Raw genomic sequence first — 13952 nt, 5'->3', positions numbered from 1 at the left:
GCTGGGCATGAGCTGAATCCCCTCCCAAAGGTCTGTATTTGGGGACTGTTGGTTGTAGTTCAACATAAGAACAGCCATAAATGGTCCATCTAGCTCACTATCCTGTCTCTGAGAGTGGCCAGTGGCAGATATTTCAGGTATAACAGGGCAATTTTGAGTGTTCCATCCCCTGTCATCCAGCACCAGCTTCTGGCACTTGGAGGCTTAGGGACACCTGGAGCATGCAGTTGCATTTCTCTGACCATCTTGGCTAATAGCTATTGTGGGACCTATCCTCCATGGACTTATCCAATTCTTTTTTGAATCCAGTTATACTTTTGGCCTTCAGAACATCCCATGGCAACAAGCTACAGAGGATGACTGTGTGTTATGTGAAGAAGTACTTCCTTTTGTTTTTGTTAAACCTTCTGCCTATTCATTTCAATGGGTGACCCTAGTTTTTGTGGTATACAAAGGGGCGAATAACACTTCCCTATTCACTTTTTTTCTATACCATTTATGATTTTATAGACTTCTATCATATCTCCCCCCCACCACCGTCATCTCTTTTCTAAAATGAATAATCCCAGTCTTTTTAACCTCTCCTCGTATGGAAGCTGTTCCATACGCCTGATCAGTTTTGTTGCCCTTCTCTGCACCTTTTCCAATTCTAAATATCTTTTCTGAGATGGGGAGACCAGAACTGTATGCAGTATTCAATGTGTTGTGTACTATGGATTTATATAGTGGTATTATCATATTTTCTGTTTTATCTATCCCTTTCTTCATGGTTCTGAACATTGTTAGTTTTTTTGAATGCTGCCACATATTGAGAGAATGTTTTCAGAGAATTATACACAATGACTCCAAGATCTTCCTAGAGATATCAGCTAATTTAGACACCATCATTTTGTATATATAGGTGGGATTATTTTTTTCCATGTGCATTACTTTGCATTTATCAACACTGAATTTCACCTGGCATTTTGTTGCCCAGTAACCCAGTTTTGTGAGGTCCATTTGTAACTTTTCACAGTCTGCTTTGGACTTAATTACCTTGAGTAATTTTATATCATCTGCAAATTTTGCCTCCTCATAGTTCACTCCCTCTTTTAGATCATTTATGAATATGTTGAATAGCATAGGTCCAAGTACAGATCCTTTGGGGACCCTGCTATTGACCTCTCTTCAGAGTGACAACTGATGATTTATTCCTACCCTTTGTTTCCTAAATTTTAACCTGCTACTGATCCAGGAGAGGACTTTTCCTCTCATCACATGTCCGCTTACTTTGCTTAAGAGTCTTTGAGTGACCCTGTCAAATACTTCCTTTAAGTCCAAGTACATGATATCAACTGGATTACCCTTGTCCACATACTGGTTGACACCGTCAAATAATTCTAATAGATTGGCGAGGCATGATTTTCCTTTACAAAAGCTGTGTTGACTCTTCCCCAACATATTGTATTTATCTATGTTTCTGATAATTCTGTTCTGCAGACTATAGTTTCTACCAATTTGCCTGGTACTGCAGTTAAGCTTAGCTACCTGTAATTGCCAGGATCTCCTCCGGGCCTTTTTTAAAAAATAAGCATTACATTAGCTACTCTCCAGTCATCTGACACAGAGGCTGATTTAAACAATAAATTACATACCACAGTTAGTAGTTCTGCAATTTCTTGAGTTCCTTCAGAACTCTTGGGTGAATATGATCTGGTCCTTGTGACTTATTACTGTTTAAAATTTATCAATTTGTTCCAAAACCTCCTTTATTGACACTATTAATCTGGGATAGTTGTTTTTACCCAAACGTTTTCTTTCTCACTGCTCTGTAGTAAGTAGCGCACACATTGTGATACAGGGAAACATGGCTAATGAAGTGGGCAGGGTGGGGGAGGTAAGTTAGCTGGCGAGGAGAGCATGGAATGGATTTTATTAACACTATTGAGCTACTTGTGAATAATTTTGTGACTCTACAAATTGGCTACTTCTTTCTCTGAATATCACTGTAATTGGCAGTGAAAGTCACTAGATTTGTCACTGGTTGCTTTGACACTTATTTCCTTGCTAAGGAAACCAAAAAGTCAGTAAATCTAGCAACAAAATGACTAAGTTGGCAACACGTTGGAATTTCCCAAACTTGGTCAGATCTGTTTTTCTTTCCTGTACTATAGAGCCCTCTACTGATTGGATGTTGAACTGGGGGAACACAGTGCCAATAGTGAGTCAAAAGGTTCATTGCAGTACCTAGGGCTAACTATGGAGGCCATACAGATGCTCTGGGTCATACTATTTACACAGCACCCTGTCTTCAGAATGGAACAGGTTGATGAGATCTGTACACCAGTGCTCTGCATTCTGCACTAGCTCCCCATGCAATTCTGAATCCAATTTTATAGCCTAGTTTGCTACTTCAAAGCTTTCAATGAGCGATGGCCTGTTTACTTTTCACACCACACTGAGAATTCTATAATTAACAAAGATACAGTTGCTGACAGCATCCAGGATGATATTCTCATTTAGATGGGGGAAAGTGTTTTTGACAGAGTCTGCAGCTTTAAGAGCCATACCAGCTGTAGATCAGGCTGAATTTGTGTTTTGTCTCTTTTAGAGCACAATGCAAGATGGCTCTTAGCACAGGTCTTAATTCAGTTCCCAGACAAAACACGATGCTAAACTGGTGTTAAGACTGAGAGTAGATAAGAATCATAGAATATCAGGGTTGGAAGGGACCTCAAAAGGTCATCTAGTCCAACCCCATGCTCAAAGCAGGACCTAATCATCCCAGCCAGGGCTTTGTCAAGCCTGACCTTAAAAACCTCTAAAGAAGGAGATTCCACCACCTCCCTAGGTAACCCATTCCAGTGCTTCACCACCCTCCTAGTGAAATTTAGAGTAATTTAAGGGTTAAAAACATTACAAAATTGTTGTAATTATCTCAACATGTCAAAGCATCATCTTTCTTCTTGCCATTTTCCATAACTCCTGTTCTTCAGTTGTATTGTCTTCACGAAGGTCCATGGTAGAGAGTTGTATGCCTAGGTATGTGGCAATAGAAAACAGACAGTTGGGACCAATCCATTATCTTTCTGTTTACATAAAGATGATCTACCAATGAGAAGTCATACAGGTACAAAACCCTTCACTCTGCTGACTTATGTCAACCAAAAGAAATATGGCATGCAAATTAGCTGGAGGTAAAGGGTGAGGATTGGTTGAATTATCTCTGATGACACCACTTAATGAGTGTCTTGAGCTTTTGACTTTCCCTTGACTATAATGGGCCAGAGCCTCAGCTGTGAAATTCAGTGCTGCTCTACTGACTTCAGGGGAACTATGCCAATTTGACTAACTTAGGATCTGGCTCAACAGCAGCTGTCAAGGTTCCTCCCCAACTCTGAACTCTAGGGTACAGATGTGGGGACCTGCATGAAAAACCTCCTAAGCTTATCTTTACCAGCTTAGGTCAAAACTTCCCCAAGGTACAAAATATTCCACCTGTTGTCCTTGGACTGGCCGCTACCACCACCAAACTAATACTGGTTACTGGGGAAGAGCTGTTTGGACACGTCTTTCCCCCCAAAATACTTCCCAAAACCTTGCACCCCACTTCCTGGACAAGGTTTGGTAAAAAGCCTCACCAATTTGCCTAGGTGACTACAGACCCAGACCCTTGGATCTTAAGAACAATGAACAATCCTCCCAACACTTGCACCCCCCCTTTCCTGGGAAATGTTGGATAAAAAGCCTCACCAATTTGCATAGGTGACCACCGATCCAAACCCTTGGATCTGAGAACAATGAAAAAGCATTCAGTTTTCTTACAAGAAGACTTTTAATAAAAATAGAAGTAAATAGAAATAAAGAACTCCCCCCTGTAAAATCAGGATGGTAGATATCTTACAGGGTAATTAGATTAAAAAACATAGAGAACCCCTCTAGGCAAAACCTTAAGTTACAAAAAAGATACACAGACAGAAATAGTTATTCTATTCAGCACAATTCTTTTCTCAGCCATTTAAAGAAATCATAATCTAACACATACCTAGCTAGATTACTTACTAAAAGTTCTAAGACTCCATTCCTGGTCTATCCCCGACAAAGACCAGCATATAGACAGACACACAGACCCTTTGTTTCTCTCCCTCCTCCCAGCTTTTGAAAGTATCTTGTCTCCTCATTGGTCATTTTGGTCAGGTGCCAGCGAGGTTACCTTTAGCTTCTTAACCCTTTACAGGTGAGAGGAGCTTTCCCCTGGCCAGGAGGGATTTCAAAGGGGTTTACCCTTCCCTTTATATTTATGACAGCAGCTGAGCCAAATCTCAAGGTTTTATCATGCATCTTGTGGTATTTTGTATTTTTATTACAGCTCCAGCTGGAATGAGGTTATCTTCTGGGAATGGCTTGTGGCTATGAAGAAAAGCTTAAATATACGAGTCCTAAAGATTCCAACATCAGAAAGCAAATAATAAAAATAAAAAACAACCCCAAAGTGTTATTTTGGGGACTTGAGTCATGGGTTTAGCACTGTTGGGGTTGGCAATACTGCAAAAATCATTACTAACTTTGAAAGCTCACATATTTGTTAAGAGATGTAACAATCTGGAAAGTTTGAAGAGTCTCTATTATTCCATTATTAAGCTTATTTGAGCCATGAGAAGGTAAGATAATTACTGAATTTTAAAAAAATGTTATTGCGAAATCTATTCTGGAAAAGTAAAGTCTTTCATCCAGAAAATCTCCTACAAAATTGAATTGTCCTCTGAAAAGTAATTGTGCCAAATTTGAAAACTAAGTTAAACTGTGAAACAGTGGGATTTCAGTCCTGCTTTAGGTACAAATCTAAACTCGCCCTTAACTATGGAGTTGCTAGGAGCACCCCTATAACGATTTCTTCAGAGTTGCTGTGATGTTTTTATTTTCCCTTTATGTTTCTCTTCTCTAATGATCCATTTTAATGTGACCTTACAAAGAGGGGCACAGAAGATGGTCATAATCAAGCAGTTTTTAATCACCATCTGCTACTGTTGCTACTTTTAATTGATTTTGTTGCCTAGATTCCACTGTGAAGAAGCACTAGAAACATTAGTTAGACATTATTTCTGTTTGCCTAGGGGTCTGCTGAAGATCCTTATTGGGTCCATGCAGTGAAACCACCAGAAACTCTTGCTCTTCTACCATTTAAAAGGCACTAGAAAGTTACTCTGTTAGTCTCTTGTGAAATGGATGTAATGGTCTGAATCTGGGGTATGATCCAGCATAAAGGGACCAGAAGCCTGGTGAATCCTGCCTCCTGGGAATTCCCATAGTGCAGGAGCTATTTTGTGTAATGCTATTCAGCATGTCTCTTTAGAGAGCTATGGACAGCAGCCATAAATTGGGCAGTCTCTGTGGCTGCTCTCATTTTTAGGCCAGAGGTCACGCTGTCCATTAAACCAGGCTAGAACTTTGGAAACACAAGGGAGATGAACAGTCACTGTTGCCTTCCCCCCCTTCTAATTTATGCCCCTCACAAGGTGCAGCTCAGATCTGCAGGCTCAAAGTCTTGAGGGTCTGCTCCTCTGGATCCCTGCAGTGTTAGGAGTTTTGTTTGAACATTAGCATTGTCTGCCTTTTTGTTTTCCCTGTCTTTTACAAAGTGTCATCCTTCTCTTTGTCTGTCTTGTTTAATTGGTTTCAGATTAAGATTGATGAGGCTGTTAGTGGGAAAGAAGGTCTGTGGAGGAGGGGGTAGCCATTGATAAAGCGTGTGCAGAGGATGGTATAGTAGTGACAGTGAGCTGAGAACTTTATTACTCTGCCTCAGCAGCAAGCCCTATTTGTGACACAGCGCATTGGAGTATGTCCAACCTTTATCAATATTGAACTAGAGCCATTAAGGCTGTTTTTAATTTACATAATTCTAAATAATTTAAAATGCCTTCCTTTCATTAGCTTTTATAAAATAATTATAAATATCACTTGCGCCTGAAAAATTTATCTCCTAAATTCCTTTGCTGACCTTGTGGAATCTGAATAAGAATAAGAGACACTTCTGTTTAACCTGATCTCTGCATATATTATTCTTCAACAAAAAGAAAACTGTTACTATGGTACTTTGACCTTCTGACATTTTGGAATTTTGTCATCTTCAACTGCTTTTTCTCAGAAAAACAACCATTGCAAAAGAGCAGTATTTAAACAAGCAAATCCCTTTAAATCTACTTTTTTTTTTCCCATATGAGAAAAACTGCAAATGCTTATTTTCTTTGAAAGAACTCTGAACATAGTTTGGGTTTTGTGTACACAAGGTAATATAAACCAGTCTCCTGGATTAGGGAATGACAGTGACATGAACCTGGTGCTGCCCTATGAAATAAATGGATGTTTAGCCCAAGATGTATTTATTGCATGCTGTAAGAAAAGTTTCCATCAGATTACACCCTTTGATAGTCATTTGCCACTTAGTATTTGTGGCTTTAGCCTTGCAGGTTATAGGAAAACAGTCCAGGTTCAACAAATAGAACATATCAGAGGCCAGACGCAAGCATGTTTTGTCCATTCAGGGTGCATTGTAGTGGCTTCACATCGTAGAACTTGTCCCTAAATTAGTCTCTTATTTACTCTCCAGGACCAATTCAGAAATGACCTACACAGGATAATCCTGGAAACAAATGTCAGGTCTGTTGGGGTGTCGTTCCGGTAATGTGGGGATTACCAAGCTCACCAGAGGGAAAATATGATGCTGCAAGGTAGAGTTAGGGGACAGCTAGGATATGCCAGGGACATGATAGACACAGTGGGCATGATCAGCAAAGGGCAGAAGCCCAGCGCCATGAATAAAAGTGTGTGTGTTTGTATTTCTAATTCATACACAATTACCATATTTGTGCAGGCAGATCAGGTACCAAATTCACCTTTTTCAAGTTATCTGAAATGGCAAACAGCCCTTAAATTCTGCCTTTTAGAAAATAAGGCCCAGTGCACACCACAATGGGCTCTAGATAAGCAAGCATGAAGGATAAATGTGGATAGTAGAATAGTAGGCATATAGACTGCATGTGACTGTATTACCATTTAACAACTCTTCTTTTCTTTCTTTTTTCTTTATAATAAACCTTTAGTTTTAGACACTAAAGGATCAGCTGGCAGCATGGTATTTGGAGGAAGATCCAAATTCATATTGACCTGGTAATATGGCTGACCCTTTGGGGTCAGAAGAACATTTTGTATATGTGAGCAGAGTTTTAAAATAACTTCTCAGAGTACTGGGCCTATGTGATGACTGGGAGCCAGAGAACTGGAATGCAATAAAGGGGGCTGTGTGATTTCTTTTTTCAGCTTCTTGATAACCTGTGTGGGGGATCAGAAGCACAGTTTGTGACTGGTTGGAGAGTTTAACTTCAGGGTTGCCCACCAGTCTTGGGAATATCTGCTCTCCTTTTAGCAGCCTGCCCTGCCCTTGGCATGTCCAGTGAGGGCCGCCCCAGGCACACCGGGTCTCAACAGATTTTCAATTTTCCCATCTGGAGCCTCATCTAAAAACCAATAATTCAGGATCCCATTCTGAACCTAATCCAAAGTACCAGATCTTCAGCTACCCATTTGCTGACTGATCTATGTTTCTTGATGTTCAGCTCCCTTTTGGGAGCCTAACCCACCAAGACAGACATTTATCTCATGAATCAAACCAGAATTCACTGTTACATGCCTTCAACTCCCCATCTGGAGCTTAATCCATTGTGTCAGCTATTAGGGGCCAAAGGTGCCGGGGGTGAGGGGAAATCCACATTTCCAGATCTTTAGCTCCCCACTGGGAGATTAATTTACATAATAAGGGCTTCTGGTCAGGTCTCTTTAGACTTGAGGCTATTGCCACTTTAGACATATCTGCCATGCCAGATATTCAGCTCTATATTCAGAGTTTATTCCCCTAGGCCAGAACTTCCATTCCCTAGTTGAAACTAATCCACATTTACAGTTCATTTTCCTTTTTTGGAGCTTAATTCATCATGCCATAAATTCAAGTGTCCTTTAGCAATCAAATCTGGATTTTCAGACTTCCAATTTGTGTCTAATCCATATTTCCATCTTTTCAACTATCCACTGGGATACCAGTTCATCTTGTTAAATTTTCAGATTCTCATTTGAAGCCAAACTCATGTAGGCATGATGCTCAACTCCCTACTGGGCACTTAATCCAGGTTGCCAGCTGTTCCAATCAGGTAACTTAACTGGGCCCATTGTGTAACTCAACCAAGCATCACCATTTTTCTGCAGCTAACTTGCAAGGTGACACTGTATTGGTTGAAATAAATCAGTGGTTGAGAGAGGCTGGATTTATATATCAAAACGTCCCATTGGTAGGTTATTTGGTCCTGAAAGGTTCTGTGCTTTTGTACTGGTTTGGGCATAAACCTAGACCTTTAGCTTCCAAATCAAAACCAAAGTTGGTATGCCAGCTCTTCAGCTTCACATTAAAAGCCTAATCCAACAGACCACATCTTTAGCATCTCATTAGAAGCCTCATCTACATTTCTAGATCTTCTACTTCACATTAAAAGCGTAATCTATCATACCAGATATTTGCAACACTAGTAGGAGCCTTATCCATATTTACCAAACTTCAACTCCTCATATGAATCCTAATCCATATCTAGATCCTCTGCATTCTAGTTGGCACCTAATTCACATTATTAGCTGTTCAGCTATGTATTTTTAGACCTTCTGTTCCCCATTGACAGCCTACTTCACCATGCCAGATCTTCAGCTCCACATTCTGAGCTGAATCAAAGGCTCCCTTTCAGAGTACAGCTAATATCTTCAGACCCTTATTCAAAGCCTAATTCACCACCCCAGATCTTCAGCTCACTAGTGGGGGCTAAATTCATATTTCCAGACCTTCAGATCCCCATTGTGAGCCTAATCCCTATTTCCAAATCTTCAGTTTCCTATTTAGAGCCTAATCTACATTGCCAGATGTCCAGGTCAAGTTACTTTTAACTGGGGCTATTGTAGCATTAATGTACTTCAATGAATAGTTACAATTATTGTCCAGCTAATTTATCATGTGCAGTTGATCCACTGACTTATTACAACCAATACAAGTCCTAATTTTTATAGGGCCTGAAAGGTTCCATGACTGCATGTTAGCACTGATCTCAAGCTACATCTTCAGAATCCTAATGACTCTACATCAACAGCATTGATCTTTAGCTCCTTGTTCAGAGTCTAATTCACATTTCCAGATCTTCACATGTATTAGAACAGATCTTTGGCTTCCCATCTGGAGCCTAGTCATTTCTAGATCTTCATTTCTTCAGTGGGAGCCTGATCAACAAAGCTATATTTTCTAGTCAGATAACTCTTGACTAGGGCCATTGTGATGCCAGTCATGTCCCTGATTCTACAGCTATTTGCAAACAGTTCAAATGGTTGTATTAAATCAAAGGTATGACTGGACTGACATGTCAAGACTTCTTGATGGTAGTTTACTTGTGCCCATGTGTCACAGGTGCTAAAAGATTCTGTGGCCACATACTAGTCTGCACATCAAACCAGATTTTCTGCTTCCTCATAGAGCCTACCTCAGCATTCCAGATCTTCAACTCTACATTCAGAACCTATTTCCCCAGGTCAAATCTTCAGCTCCCTGTTTGAAGACTAATTCATATTTCCAAACCTTCAACTTCTCACTCCGAGCCTAATCCACTAGCCCAGATCATCAGCTCCCTAGTAGGGCCTAAGCCATATTTCCAGATCTTCAGCTTCCCGCAGAGCGATAAATCCATAGATAAGATCTTTAATTCTCCATTGGGAGCCTAATCTACATTGCCATATGTTCAGGTTAAGTTACTTATAACTGGGGTCATTGTGACGTAATTCATTCAATCACCTATTATTCTGCTTCTAATTAGCACACTGACTTATTGCTTATAATCAATCAGTGGTTTGAGAAAGACTGGACTAATGTGTCAAAACTTCTTTTGGTGGGTTACTTAACCCCAATTTTCACAGTTCCTTAAAGGTTCTTTGGTCACATACATTTTTGGGATCATCAGCTGTTCATTCGGAGATTAATCCTCCATGCCAGATATTTAGGTCCCCATTAAGAATCAAAACCTCATCTCCTCACCTTCAACTCCCACTGGGGAATGCCTGTTCCTTACATCCTGTTAATAATCTTATCTGCATTTCCATATTTTCAACTATCAATCTAGAGGTGATAGACCCTAATTTACCAGACCAGATCCTCAACAAAGCATAATCCAATATTGCATGCCTTTAGCTCAGGAAGCAGTGTGGCCTCAGGCAGAGGGGGCAGAGCTGGGAGGTCAGCATCCCCCAGCCAGCCCTTCCAGGCCACCTGGCCCACATTGCTTGGGGCTCCCGTGTTGATTTAAAGGGCCCAGGGTTCCAGACGCTGCTGCTGCAGTAGTGGCAGCAGCGTCCGGAGCCCTGGGCCCTTTTAAATCGCTGGCCCCAGGGCAGCTGCTCCCTTTGCCCCCCGCCCCGCCTGTTAAAAAGCTGCAAGGTCCTTTGCCATGGCAGCGCTTTAATGTTGCTGCCCCTTCCCCCTCCCACCCTGTCGGCTGCCCTTACGGACCCGACCAGCAGGGCCGCTGACAGGGGAGGCAAAAGGGGCAGTGACATTAAAGCGGTGCCACGGCAGTGCCTTAATGTGGGCTGGGTATGGGCCAGTGCGGGTTCTTACCAGTACGCAGTACCAACCCCTACCGGCTCCCTTTCACCCCTGGCCCCACTTGTTCCTTTCAGCCTGGAGTTGCTTATCGCTCTACCTGGTTATATGCAAATGAAGTATTAGGTATCCATTATGAAATATATATCTGCATACTTAGACACTAGATTAAGAAATTAACATGGGATTGCAAAATCTATAGGAAGGATCACACAGCAGGAGGGTGGCTGGTTTATGAATAAAGATCAAAGGACTTTTTTTTAAATATATCTGGGGTTGCTAAGGGACACCTTGGAATCTTTCACTAAGGAAGTAAGCTGACAGTAGGGTTGTTTCATGAACAGCCAAGGCTGACTATAATACGCTGGAAGGATTTTGGGGATCTTTTGCTGTTATGACAATGTCCTATTAGTTAAGTTTAGGCTGTAGTATTTGTGCTAAGATTTTATTTTGTGTTACCCTTTGTTTCCAATACTTGCTCTCATTTGAATCTGTTTTGAAAAATAAACTTAGATTTTTTTTTAATAGAGAAAGCAAGTGTAAGTGCTGTGTGCTAAGAGAACCTGTGTTCTATGGTGTAACTAGTAAACTCTTGTGTACTGTTCCTTTGGAAACAGAGGATCTGGAATTCTGTGAATTTCCAGTGGAGCAGGGGCTGGATGCTACAGGAAATACTTGTAGGGCTCAAGGTTGGAATGTGCCTATTGCTTACCTGCAGAGGGACGGCGGAGCCCACATGAGCTGAGAGAGGAGCGCTTGGGCTGCCAGTATCAGAGAGCTAACACACACCAGCTGTGGGGAGCCACAGTGGACCCTCCACCCTAGCCCATGGTGCAGGGGACCTGCTGAGAGCAGCCCATGGCCTGTGTCCCTGTTTCCTGGAGCCCCCACCAATGTGTTGCCTGATTTTAGGAAGTTAATATTATTAATTTGGATAATATGGGTTATAGGCTCACCAATTAATCTGATTAGAAGATAATAAGGTTTTTGTCCCAGAATCAGGCTACACAGGATTTGCAAAGGACCCTTGGGGGTATAACAGGATGCTTACACTGAGACAAATATGGTCTTAAAGACTTTTATTGAGCTAAATGGAATTCTACTCAAATAGTAATTAAATGGTAAAATAATCAGTTACAAATGCAATACTATTATTCTAAAGATACATATGGTATGATATACTATAAAGCTTTTGATTAATATACTCACACCCTTCCTTGATAACCTGGTGGTAAGAGACACAGGACCAGCCTCACCTCTGGCATGCCAAGAGAGTTCAGGTCCAGTTTCCTCAGTGCTTGAATGGGAGGTGTAGAGCTTAGGAGAAGCTAGAGCTAAGAGCTATCAAAGCTAACTTGGAGTTTTACTTAACTCACTCACTTAAAACTGAGAACTCACAGACTAATAGACTAGTAAAACAAAGAACTATGAATGAAGAAGCTTGAAGCTTAGAAAACTTGGAAAACAAGCTCTGAAGCACAGAAGTTTAGAAAACCTAGAAGCTCCCTTGGCATAGTGGGTCATCCCTCTTCCAGGGCATGAGCTTGAACCCTCCTTCTATGTCCAGACTTACTTTCCTTACCCACCAAAATGTTGGGTACACTTACTCCATAGGCTGGTATGTTTGTACGTATTGATGACATATACACATTAATGACATGAGATTATTCTTATGTTTGTTTTTGTCCTCCCAGTTATTTTGTTTTTTTCATTGTGGTGTACCCATTTACAGAAGGTATGAACCTAGGAAATCCCCCTATGCTTCAACACATTCTTTATCTATCTTTGTTAAAGGTCTCAGACATATATGGACCTTATACTTTAACACATCACTATCTATCCAGGGGAAAAGTCCCAGACATATGTATGCTAACTTTGCCTTAGCTCAACATACAGGACATGGCTTGTAGGTCCCTTGCGTTACAGCAAAACTACTTTAATATAAACTATTATAAACTATTCTAATAAAACAAATAATCAAAACCATAGGAAAATAAGAAACCTATAAGAAAAGCTACATAGGCAAGTAAGCAGGCTAGCCCTACCGGCTACAGTGGCAGGTCTGCGCTGTGACTCCCCACAGCTGCCTGTGCGGCTCTTACCATGGCCAGACTCCAGATCCAAGGCTCTCCCCTAGCCGAAGCTGGGTCCGGGAGAACCACGCGGGGAGCCAGTGCGGAGTCGCGGACCCTCCACCTCCACCTGCTCTGGGCCGGGCAGGGAGCCTGGAGCCAGGGACACAGGCGGGTGGCTACTCTCAGCCCCCCCCCGCCCCGCACCTTGGGCAGGTGGAAGGTCCGTGTGGCTTCTACAGTTGCCAGGGCTCCATGCTGACCTGGCCAAGTGATAGGGGTTTTTTGGGGGGGGGGGGGGGGGGTGGAGGGGGAAGGAAGAGGAGAGGAAGAGGGCAGGGTCTAAAAAGTGGGAGGGCCAAGGCTCCCTGGTCCTTCCAGTTCCAGCATCACTCTTTCAGGATCTTGTTCAGAGTAAATGCTTGAAAAAAATTAGCATATGCTAACAGAGTTAAATCCAGATTCATGCGTATTGTGTGGCTGTCATGCCGCAATGTTTTGTGGCCAGGTGACAACTCACTGCTGCAGTGCCTCCTGCTGGTTGTCCAGGGAATTAGCTCTTTTCAGCCAGGAGCGCCCTATGCCAGTCGGTGTCTCGCCTGCTGCTGGCCCCGTGCCCCTCCCAGACCCCGGTGCCTTTCTAGATTAGGGTTCTGCCCCCTGGCAGTACTGCCTCAGTCTGGGTCTCCCACCCCAGAGGAACCCCCAACCCCTCCCTTGCCTCAGTGCCTACTGTCAGTCATCGTGTAGCCCCTGCTCCCTGGGACAGATTGCAGTCTGTACCACTCATCATCAGCAAGGTGGGTTGGACCAGCTGCCTCTGTCTAAGTCTGGGCAGCTCTTCTGCAGCCTTAGTACCCTTGAGTGGGCCTTTACCTCAGCCTGCAGCTTGGGTTCTGCTAGGCAGGAGCTCCCCCTTCCATTCCCCAGCACTGCTTTGCCCTAGGTACCCGCCTCAGCTTCCCAGGCAGCCAGGTGGTCGTCCTCCTCTCTCCATGTAGTTAGAGAGAGTGTCTGTCTCAGCTCCTGGCTAACAGTCCTCTTATAGGGCCAGCTGTGGCCTGATTGGGGCGTGGCCCCACCTGTGGCTACTTCCCCCCAATCAGCCTAGCTTTCCTCCAGCTACAGCCCTCTCTTAGGGCTGTTTTAAGCCCTTCCAGGCATGGTGGGGTGGTCACCCCACCACATGGCCTCTGCCTGAAATGTAAATGTGCAGTCTTGGC

The sequence above is a fragment of the Lepidochelys kempii genome, chromosome 3 (assembly GCF_965140265.1).
Source record: "Lepidochelys kempii isolate rLepKem1 chromosome 3, rLepKem1.hap2, whole genome shotgun sequence".
Taxonomy (NCBI): Eukaryota; Metazoa; Chordata; order Testudines; family Cheloniidae; genus Lepidochelys; species Lepidochelys kempii.
This window is presented reverse-complemented; position numbering follows the sequence as displayed.